At 43.7% G+C, this 8916-nt stretch overlaps 1 long non-coding RNA gene across 1 annotated transcript; it reads right to left on the bottom strand.

Annotated features, from left to right (window-relative positions):
• Nucleotides 1–4750: 4750 nt before the first annotated feature.
• LOC107053008 lies at nucleotides 4751–8901 on the bottom strand. Its single transcript, XR_005858929.2, has 2 exons — nucleotides 7970–8901; nucleotides 4751–7874 (listed from the first exon to the last, which is right to left on the bottom strand). It is a non-coding gene; the product is annotated as an uncharacterized LOC107053008 (long non-coding RNA).
• Between the last annotated feature and the right edge of the window lie 15 nt (nucleotides 8902–8916).

The raw sequence follows: 8916 nt of genomic DNA, 5'->3' as shown, positions 1-8916 counted from the left end.
GAAATACGTTGTTTAAGCACACGCAGTTGCTGCAATTGTTTTTCCGAAGCATTAACAACTCAAAGAAAAACATTATATTCAAAATTAAAAACCTGAGCCTCCATTTTACAGCCATGGTTAATATCAGTGGTCAGAGATTTCAGGGCTAGGAGAGAGAATTTAGATTACTTGCCTTGTCTACCATGAAACTCAGGTTGTCAGATAGGAACACCAATAACTTTTGTTTGGGGCTTTGTTTGAGTTAGATTGTTCTGCTGAAATTTAACACCTGCAAAAGCAAACAAAACTTTTTCTTACTTCTTATTTAAGCCATTATTTACTCACCATTGCTGCATAGTGGCATTTGAAACATAATACTTAATTGCTTGTTGAAGCATAGAAAAAAAAAATCGTTTCAAATACTGCCCACTGGCTACTATGGTGAAATGGTCTCCATAATCTTACTTGAAACAACAATGCTATTTCACAAGTCCTTAAGCACTGCACTAACTATACTGCATGCTGCATTTTAATATAATTCCTGCACAAAATATATATTTTTTGTTCCTTTTTTTTTTTCAAAATAAGGGTGCAGACTGAACTCTGAGACAAGAAGGAACTTTGTGCAAGAGTCTGTGCTGTTATCTAAAGGTTATTGTTTCTTATCTGTACAGATCCGTACAACACAGCTAAACCCACTACGGTGATGAGTGAGCAGTTATTTCAGGCAATAGGGGTAGAGGGTAGAGAGTAATGCAAGGAAAGAGCACATTTAGATATCAGCAGTACAGTAGAAAAGCGTTCTTTGCTGTGACATTGCTCGCTTATGGGACAGTCTCCTAAAAGGAGCAGGAGAGTTGCTATCAATTTGAATACAAGTGGGAAAAAACGCTGTGTTGCTGGAGGCAGTTGTGCTCACAAAGAAGCAGTTGGGATGAAATGCTGCTCGACAGCCGTGAGAGCTTTCTTGAGTCCTGTCCACATTGCTTTCTTGTGACACCTTAGCTGCAGGTCTCCAGGATGATGATAGCCCCTCCCTGGCACACCTCCTGTGCAGGGGGTCCCCACGTAGGGACGGACGGGTGGCACTCTTCACAAGGACATCCAGCTCTTACTCCACCCCGTGAATCAGCCACACATTCACACCCAGATTTGTTGTCGTTTCTAAGGCCCTTTTTGGCATTCTCCTGTCTCATAGCATAAGGCTGGTGAAGCAAATAGCTAAACTCAGGACTGTTGGTCTTCCCACTCTTCTCGGTGCTGCTGTCCTGTGTTGCAGAGAAGCCACAGAGGGCCCGGCAGCAGGCCTGCCCCACAAGCCAGGCCTGCTGTGTCTGCATGGAGTGTGCTGAGCCCTCCTTGCAGGCTCTTGCAAACCAGCTTCAAAGACCAGTTTCTCACAGACAGTAGCCAAGAAGCTGCTCGTGGCCCCATGCCCAGAGTACTTGGACACTCTGAATTGAGGTCACATCTAGGAAGGCTGTGTTTCGATGCACTGTGTCAAACCAGGCCGCATTACCTGGTATGGCCTAGTAACAGGCCCTTACATTAACCACATCCACATAAGAGCCATGTTTGACCTTAAAACTGAACTCTGCAAAAGAAAACCATGATTGACGTTATGCTTACACCTCACTTCCTGTCTGTCCTGGCAGATAGACCACAGTCAGGGAGACCAACACAGAGCAACCCACTTTCTTAGAGAAAAGGGCCATAGCAGACTATATGTGCTTTTGGAATAACATGGATCACTCGTGCCTACAAGATGTTTCCAGTTCATAAGCTCCTGGTCTCAGATCTGCATGGCCAAATGATATTGTTGGGAAAAAGAAGCAGACCGATTGGATACAGAAACTCTACTTCATGTTTGATTGCCGCAACTACTACGATTTACCACACCACGATAATTAAACATACCAAACAATTAGCTCATGAACTATCAGCTCTGGGGTCACCAGATCCTCTGCCTCAACAGATACTAGGTGGAAGGACACAACACCCTACTTCTTGTGTCCAGCAGCAGCTCACCCTTATCCTCCCACACTGTAAGTGCTTCAGTGTCAAAACAGAGCCACGGACCAGCACATCTGACTCCAAAGGCATTCCTAACAATTACTGGGAGGATACGTGGATGAAACCGTGACATGAAAGGTGATCATAAGGTTACATGTTATGTATAACCAAATAGATTTTCTCCCTCATCTTGCTTTTGTCTTTTATTAAAAGAGACCAAAGGATTCATCAGGCAGCCTTTTAAAGAAAATCACCCTATTAGTAAGTGAAACAAAGCTGAGCTGCATTCTGCCTAGGAGCAAATCACATCTGTGTAAAGTCATGGTAACATCTGAGGCAGCACTCCAACTCTATTTCAAAGGTTCAAGTGGTACTCAATTAGTACCTAGCTCCTGAGTTACCTACTGCAGACAGGTGAAATTCACCTGCTATTTTAAAATAGTGTAATTATACTATTTTCCAAGGTGTTTTGAGGAGTTGCTAGTCAACACGTTACAAGACTCGGTGTTTATCTTTTGTGTCATGCGTCAGAGGTAATTACTTCACAAACTAGGTGTGTCACTGGGAAGCACTGAAAACTCCCTTTGTTTCAGGTTACCTGAATGCCTCAGTATGGGAGGTGAGCAGTAACCAACCTGATCCCCTTCTCCTCCAGTGAGGCCTCACAGAAGTTACTGGGAATGGTAGCCTCTTTGTTTCTGAGTGACTGGCCTTAACGTAGCTGGGGCTGATTAGATAAGGTGACTCTATCCGCAGCCTTGATATAAAATGAATTTAGTTTGCCCTCACTGTGTAGCAAGGTCATTGAAAACTAATTAAGGATATATGTATCCATTTGTAAATTGTATATGAGCTGTTTGCTGTGAAACACAAATAGCTTTTTCTCATGAATGAATATTTAATTGAGGCACAGTTCTAGGTAAGTCCTTACAGAATATCAGAGTTAGAATTCAGATCTAGTGAAAGTAGGCAGTGTTCTGCTTTGTTTAGCAATGTCACTCTGCTTCTACCTGCTTTGTATTTGGTCTTACATATTTATTGGTGCCCGCCTGTTTTCAACATTATTGTGTTATCTCAAAGCAAACAGAGGATTTCCCAAGAGATAGGAGGATTCTTGTACTTCAGCCTCCAGCTTAGTGTCTTACTCATATACCAAGGTCCAAATTACCCTCCTTTATCCACAAGAGAAGCCCCCATTGAATATTCTTTTCTGATTCTCCATTGGTTGTTCCCTGTGCAGACAAAATTGCCTTTGCACAGCTGCAGTCTGTGGGGAGCAGAAAGAGCTTTTGCACCTAACATCACTTTGAAGTATTCTTTTCTATAAGAAGCAAGTGAGGCAGAGTAGGAAGGCTGATGTAATACCAGTAATAAGCAACACTGATATTACTTATTAACGCTAACCAGTCTTATGCTACAAAGTGTTCAAAGGGAGAAAGGTCTTGTTGCACAGAGCAATTAAATATTTGAAACTAGGCAAAAAATGGTGAAAACATCTGGAAGAGATGGTTCTGAGTGGAAAACAGAAAAAAATTGGACTATCTGAGATTTACCGAGTAACCTGTGCATCAAGAAATTCCTTATATTTGAATTAGGGAAACACCAGGGAAAACCCTCTTCTACTGTGATAGTTGGCATAAAGCATCAGAGTAAAGTGCAGCTTATATTATTGACAGATGAGGCAAGAACCATACTAGATCTTGGCTCAGTATTTAACTGTAAACTGCATTACTGACAGTGCACCTTCTGAAGTGGAATCAGAAAAACAGTTACCAGTCAGTGCAAACAACTTCACAACTTATAGTGAAAGAGCACTTTGCTGTGGAAAGAACTGGAAAGGTGGTAGAATCACTGTCACTTAGTCCTGAGTCTGAGATTTAAGGCCTTTCTAACATTAGAGTCTTGATTTGAGAATCACTGGGTGCAACTCGAGAGCTTAATTTACTCTGAAAGTCAAACAGTATGGTCCTTATGATCTTAAGAGCTGTGAGTCAGTATGATATCACAGGAAAAGAAAATATACTTGATATCCATTAATTGTACATTTTATTTTGTGTGCTTATTTTAGCCCTGAAATTCTGAATTTTGGCACTCTTAGTTAAGTTGAAATAGCTTGTTATTTTTGAATTCCTACAGCATCATCCTTACAGTGACAGCAATATAAACGTCAGTGCTGTGTATTTTTTCTCTCTATCATCCAGTGGAGGCTTTTTTGCCCTCACCTCCCTTTACTACTCATGTCTGCTGTAGGCACATGTCTGCGTTCCATTTGTGAAGCACATGAACTAAGTTGGTCAGCATTATTTGACCCGCTCTTTTTGTCAACACTGTCTTTATACATCTCTGGTTTGATGCTTAAAAAAAAAAAAGAAGAGCTGGTCCCTGCAGAAATAATTCAGTCTTGCAGGGGGGTATTTGAAATACATGGCACTGAGCTCTGCTTCTAATCAGACTCCAAATAAAATAGCACAAACGAAGATATCAAGGTAAAATAGAGATTACCTGAGCAAGGGAACTCCCTTCCTCTTTCCTTTCTTATCGTATGCATTAAGATCATTATTTCATTTTGAGACGTAAAAGCTGTGTTGCCCCTAGTTTCCATTTGCTTCAAGTCTTGGACAAACACGCCTGGGTTTACATGTGTAGAATAATCTCTACTAATCCAGTACATCGTGAACATCTATTGCCACTTAATACATTTTTAAACAGTGCTTTGTGATGTGTTTGTTCTCATTCAACAGATGGAGCAAAATTCTTATTACTTTTTTATTTTTTTATTTATTTTCATTAATAAAATCAAGAATTCTCTGTGGATTTCAGTTACAGAGACGATTACCATAGCTTTTCCTTGCCTGCTCACATGCATGTTTAAACTGCATTCATCTAGTATGTACAACTCCACGATGGTCAAGCGGAGCATCATGTAATCTCAAGGAACAATTGTGGGTGCAGCTGGAAAACAAAATGAATGCAAAGATAAGGGTCTTCCAGCATGTAACTATTGGATCATTTAACAGCGTTTATTTCCAGGCCTGAATTCACCTATTTCTTAGCACAAACTCACACTTACTGGAAAAACACGTTAATTGAACTTGGCAGAAACTTCTCATTTAAGGAACAACAGAAAATGAGGAACAAGCTTTGGGCTCTTTTACCATGTATATCCCCTTCAAAAGAAACAAAAGAAACCTGGAGAATGTCAACAGTGCTTTGAAAGAAAACGCTCGTCCGCTGTGACCTGAATTTGTCGGGTTTTCATTAAGCTCAGTGGGAGTAGTAAGGAAGGAGCTCTCAGTTCAAGCAGAACGGGAACTTGGCAGATCCTTGGCCACTCTTCCTGGAGTGTGACAGTGCGGGAATTATAATGCCAGTGTTTCAGGAATTCTAACTGGGAATGAACTGCCTATTCACAGTCATGCACAACGAAACAGAAGATACTGTCAGTAATACCATAGGATTACTTTTCCTCCTACAGCTCTTAGAATTGACAAAGAAAGCAATCCTCTTGATTTTAAACCTATACAAAGTGGTTCAGAATATGGTATCCTTTCTTTTATCTGCTATATTGAATGCGTGGCCTGTAAGTTGACAAAAGTAAGTCACTCTATGTTTCCAGTTAGAAAAAATCCCAGGAGTAAAACTGCAAACAAAGTACCAGAGATGCTGCAAGACTATTCCAACCATGCTTGGAAAATGTGTATAACACTTCTTATATTCAGAAACAAGGAATTCAAACCTGCCTCTTAGTGAGACCATTGATTTTGCGTGGGCAACCAAGAGGGGTGTTTTTAGGACATAAGAGTCCATGCTTCCTAATTTCAGGATAATCACACTTAGGAAGATGTATTTTAACTAAAACATGGCTAGCGCCAAATCTGTTAAGCAAAACCACTTTATAATGATAGGATTTTCTTGAGAAAATTCTGTCCAATTCTTTGAATTCATAAATGCTTAAATCAAGTTGAAATGTTATTACAAGCAGAACAGCAGAATTAAATTGTTTTTCTCCTTAAAACAGATGGAAGATCCTAAAATACAGTTTGGTTAGAGGGCACTAAGGCCGGGGAGCTGTTACAGGGAAGAAAACAGAAACTGGGTCCTGCTACTGACCTGCTGAGCAATCTAGGTCCTTTCATCACCTCCCCTGCTTTAGTAATTCCTGTAAGTTATTAGTAATGCTATACTCTTAATAGAGCGGGTTAAGAACAAGTGTTGGATCAGAGCAGCTGTTAATCCTGTAACTTAAAGGCTTCATTTTGATTTGGGTCTTATGCTTGACTGTGAGGTCTGGCACAAAATGCTGTAGTTAGGGTGCCTATAAAAGCTTTCTCCTGCTTAGCTAATGCCTAACTCCAGAACCAACTGTGTATTCTTATTTTTTTTTTTGTACGTAAATCTCCCAAGCTTCTACATTTGTATCTGTTTCTTCATATTTCTACTTCTGCCCTAGACTGCCTGATGAGAGCTGATTTCATGCCTGCTCTCATGTTCCTTCACTCCCGACTCAAATGGCGATTCAGTCTGTAAGCATTATCAGATAGTGCTCATCAGCATTACACACGATGCCCATGCTCCAACAATTCAGTGTGATGACTGTCAGGACACTGTCAAGAAAGCCACAGAACGGATAGCTTTCATCCCCTCTCTGGAGACGTGACCTAGTCTGGTTCTACTGCATCTGCAAAGGATGAATAGACTTGTATAAAAGGGAAGGAGGGGGTAGCATTATATACCTTCCCATCCATTTGGGGAGTGAAGTAGGGAGTGAAATGTAAAGGAAGAAACTCAGGGACCCAGAAGAGAGTTTCTCACTTCAACAAAGACAACTTGCTGCCCTGCTGAACCGAGAGTTTAGTAACTCACAGTGCTCTGTAGCAAAAGTGGTTTGAAAACACACCTTGCAAAAGGCAAAAGCCCAGGAAGGAGCCTAAGGGTCTCTAACGAACGCTCCAACATGGCAATTGTTCTTTCCCCTTCCACAGACGACAGTTCTGCCTGTATAGGTTCAACATGTTCTCGTTGGTTGGGTTTGGGTGGAGCGGTGTTGAGTAAGCTGGTAGTTATGGATACCACTGAGGTATCTATCTTTCCCCATATACTGCAGGTGATTGTGGGAGAATGGCACAGGGTTATGTGCTGTGGCAAACAGGAACCTAGAGATTGTATGTTGCCACATTTAATTATTAGTCACCTAAATTCCTTTTGCCTCTGCCTCTTTGTAGTTAGGAAGCAATGGTAACTGCAATAAAAATTCTTTTTTCGATCAAGACAAATGATGGTATTAACAGGAAGGAATGAAAAATACCTATATGCTTTTTGCACCTATATGCCCCCCCAAAATAATCCAAGACCACCACATGGGGTTCCAACTAGCAACAACTAGCTTCTTACAGCATTCCTTACAATTGTTTCTTGCCCTCAGTAGTCTGCCCAAAACAGTGATGTTCCAGCCTGCTCCACATCCAGTACCATCCTACTGAATGAGGCATGAGTCCCACCATTAACTTATTGCTTAAATGAGGAAGTCTCCTCACAAACCGTATGTTGTTAAATTAATCTGATTAAAGTTCATCTCAGTGGGATCGTTCTATCTGAAAACAGAGGCTGCAGCTGTTTCCCAAAAATGTTTTATCTCATCTCCCTCAGAAGCCATTTAGCTCTGTTTTATTCTCACCTGCTTTTGCAAGCTGCTTGACATATGGCTCGGGTTTGACAGTAAATCCCTCTCCTGCTTCCTAGGATCACTCAACAAGAAGAGAATATAGCTGTGAATTCTACCAGTCTCTGCTCCCCCCCCTTCTCTCAAACCTGAAGCAAAGGCGATTCTTTTACTTGAATGTGGCACTACCAGTGACTGCCTAGCACCACCTCTGATGCAGGACCTGGAGGACAACACAGGGCTGTGTTTTTGTTACCATCTCTTGGCATTTCCCAGGGTCTCCACAGCCCTGGATCTTTGACACGTGCTGGCCGTTACCTTGTCTTGAAGCTTCCCGTTCCTTTTCTTGAAACGAGGATGTTGAAGACGGCAGCTTGGATCTGCACGTTCCCTTAACCTCGCAGCTCACCTGCATGCCATTGCCGGCACACCGGAAGACCTGTGTCCTATGGTCCGTTGCCCGTGACAACGTAAACACGATCTGTTCTCACACCCCAGCGGGCGGGAGGCCGCAGCTCCTGCAGGTAAAGCAGCTGGGGGCTCTGCAGGAGCATGGCGGTGGATGAAGGGCAAGGAGCAGGGGGCACAGGCACAGTGCGTCACGTCTGCGTGGCTATGAATGGGTTGCTTGGTAGGTTGCACAATCATGATGCGAGAGCACGGCCAGCTGAAGCAGCCTTCTCGCTTTGTAGCTTCTAAACTTAGGTGGATTTTCAAACTTTTATTTCACGCTGAATATGTGCTTTAATACAAAAATCCATCCTGCCTTTTGCTCGAAGTAATTGATTTGGGGCTTCAAAAAAAGAAACAAAACGACACGGCAGCCGTTACAGACCGGCGACCAAGCCCACGGGTCGCCCGTGCACTAGCAGCAAATGCTCTTCCTTCCCTCTCCCGCTCTCCAGCTCTGCAACCGCCAACCCCGCCGCGCTGCGGCCCCGTCCGGGTGGGGCGCGGCCCGCCCGCAGGCGGCAGGGGCAGGTGCCGGTGGGGCGCTGTCCGCCGCCATGTTGCGGTGAGGGTCTCCCGCTGAGTGCCGAAGAGAGACCGCGCCAGCGGGCACGGGGCGTGGGGGCGGCGCCGCCAGGGGTGCCCGGTCGGCCGCCTCTGTCTGCCGGCTGCCGCCCGCCGCACCTGTTGCATCGCTCCGAGGGCGGTCCTGCCCGGGCCGGGGTCCCCAGTCCGCGTCCCGAGGTGTCGAAGCGCAGCCGGAGGGGTGTCGGGCCGCTGGGCGAGGCCGCCTCGTGCTCGCAGAGCGCAGGGGG

Source organism: Gallus gallus, chromosome 3, assembly GCF_016699485.2.
Source record: "Gallus gallus isolate bGalGal1 chromosome 3, bGalGal1.mat.broiler.GRCg7b, whole genome shotgun sequence".
Taxonomy (NCBI): Eukaryota; Metazoa; Chordata; class Aves; order Galliformes; family Phasianidae; genus Gallus; species Gallus gallus.
This window is presented reverse-complemented; position numbering and strand designations above follow the sequence as displayed.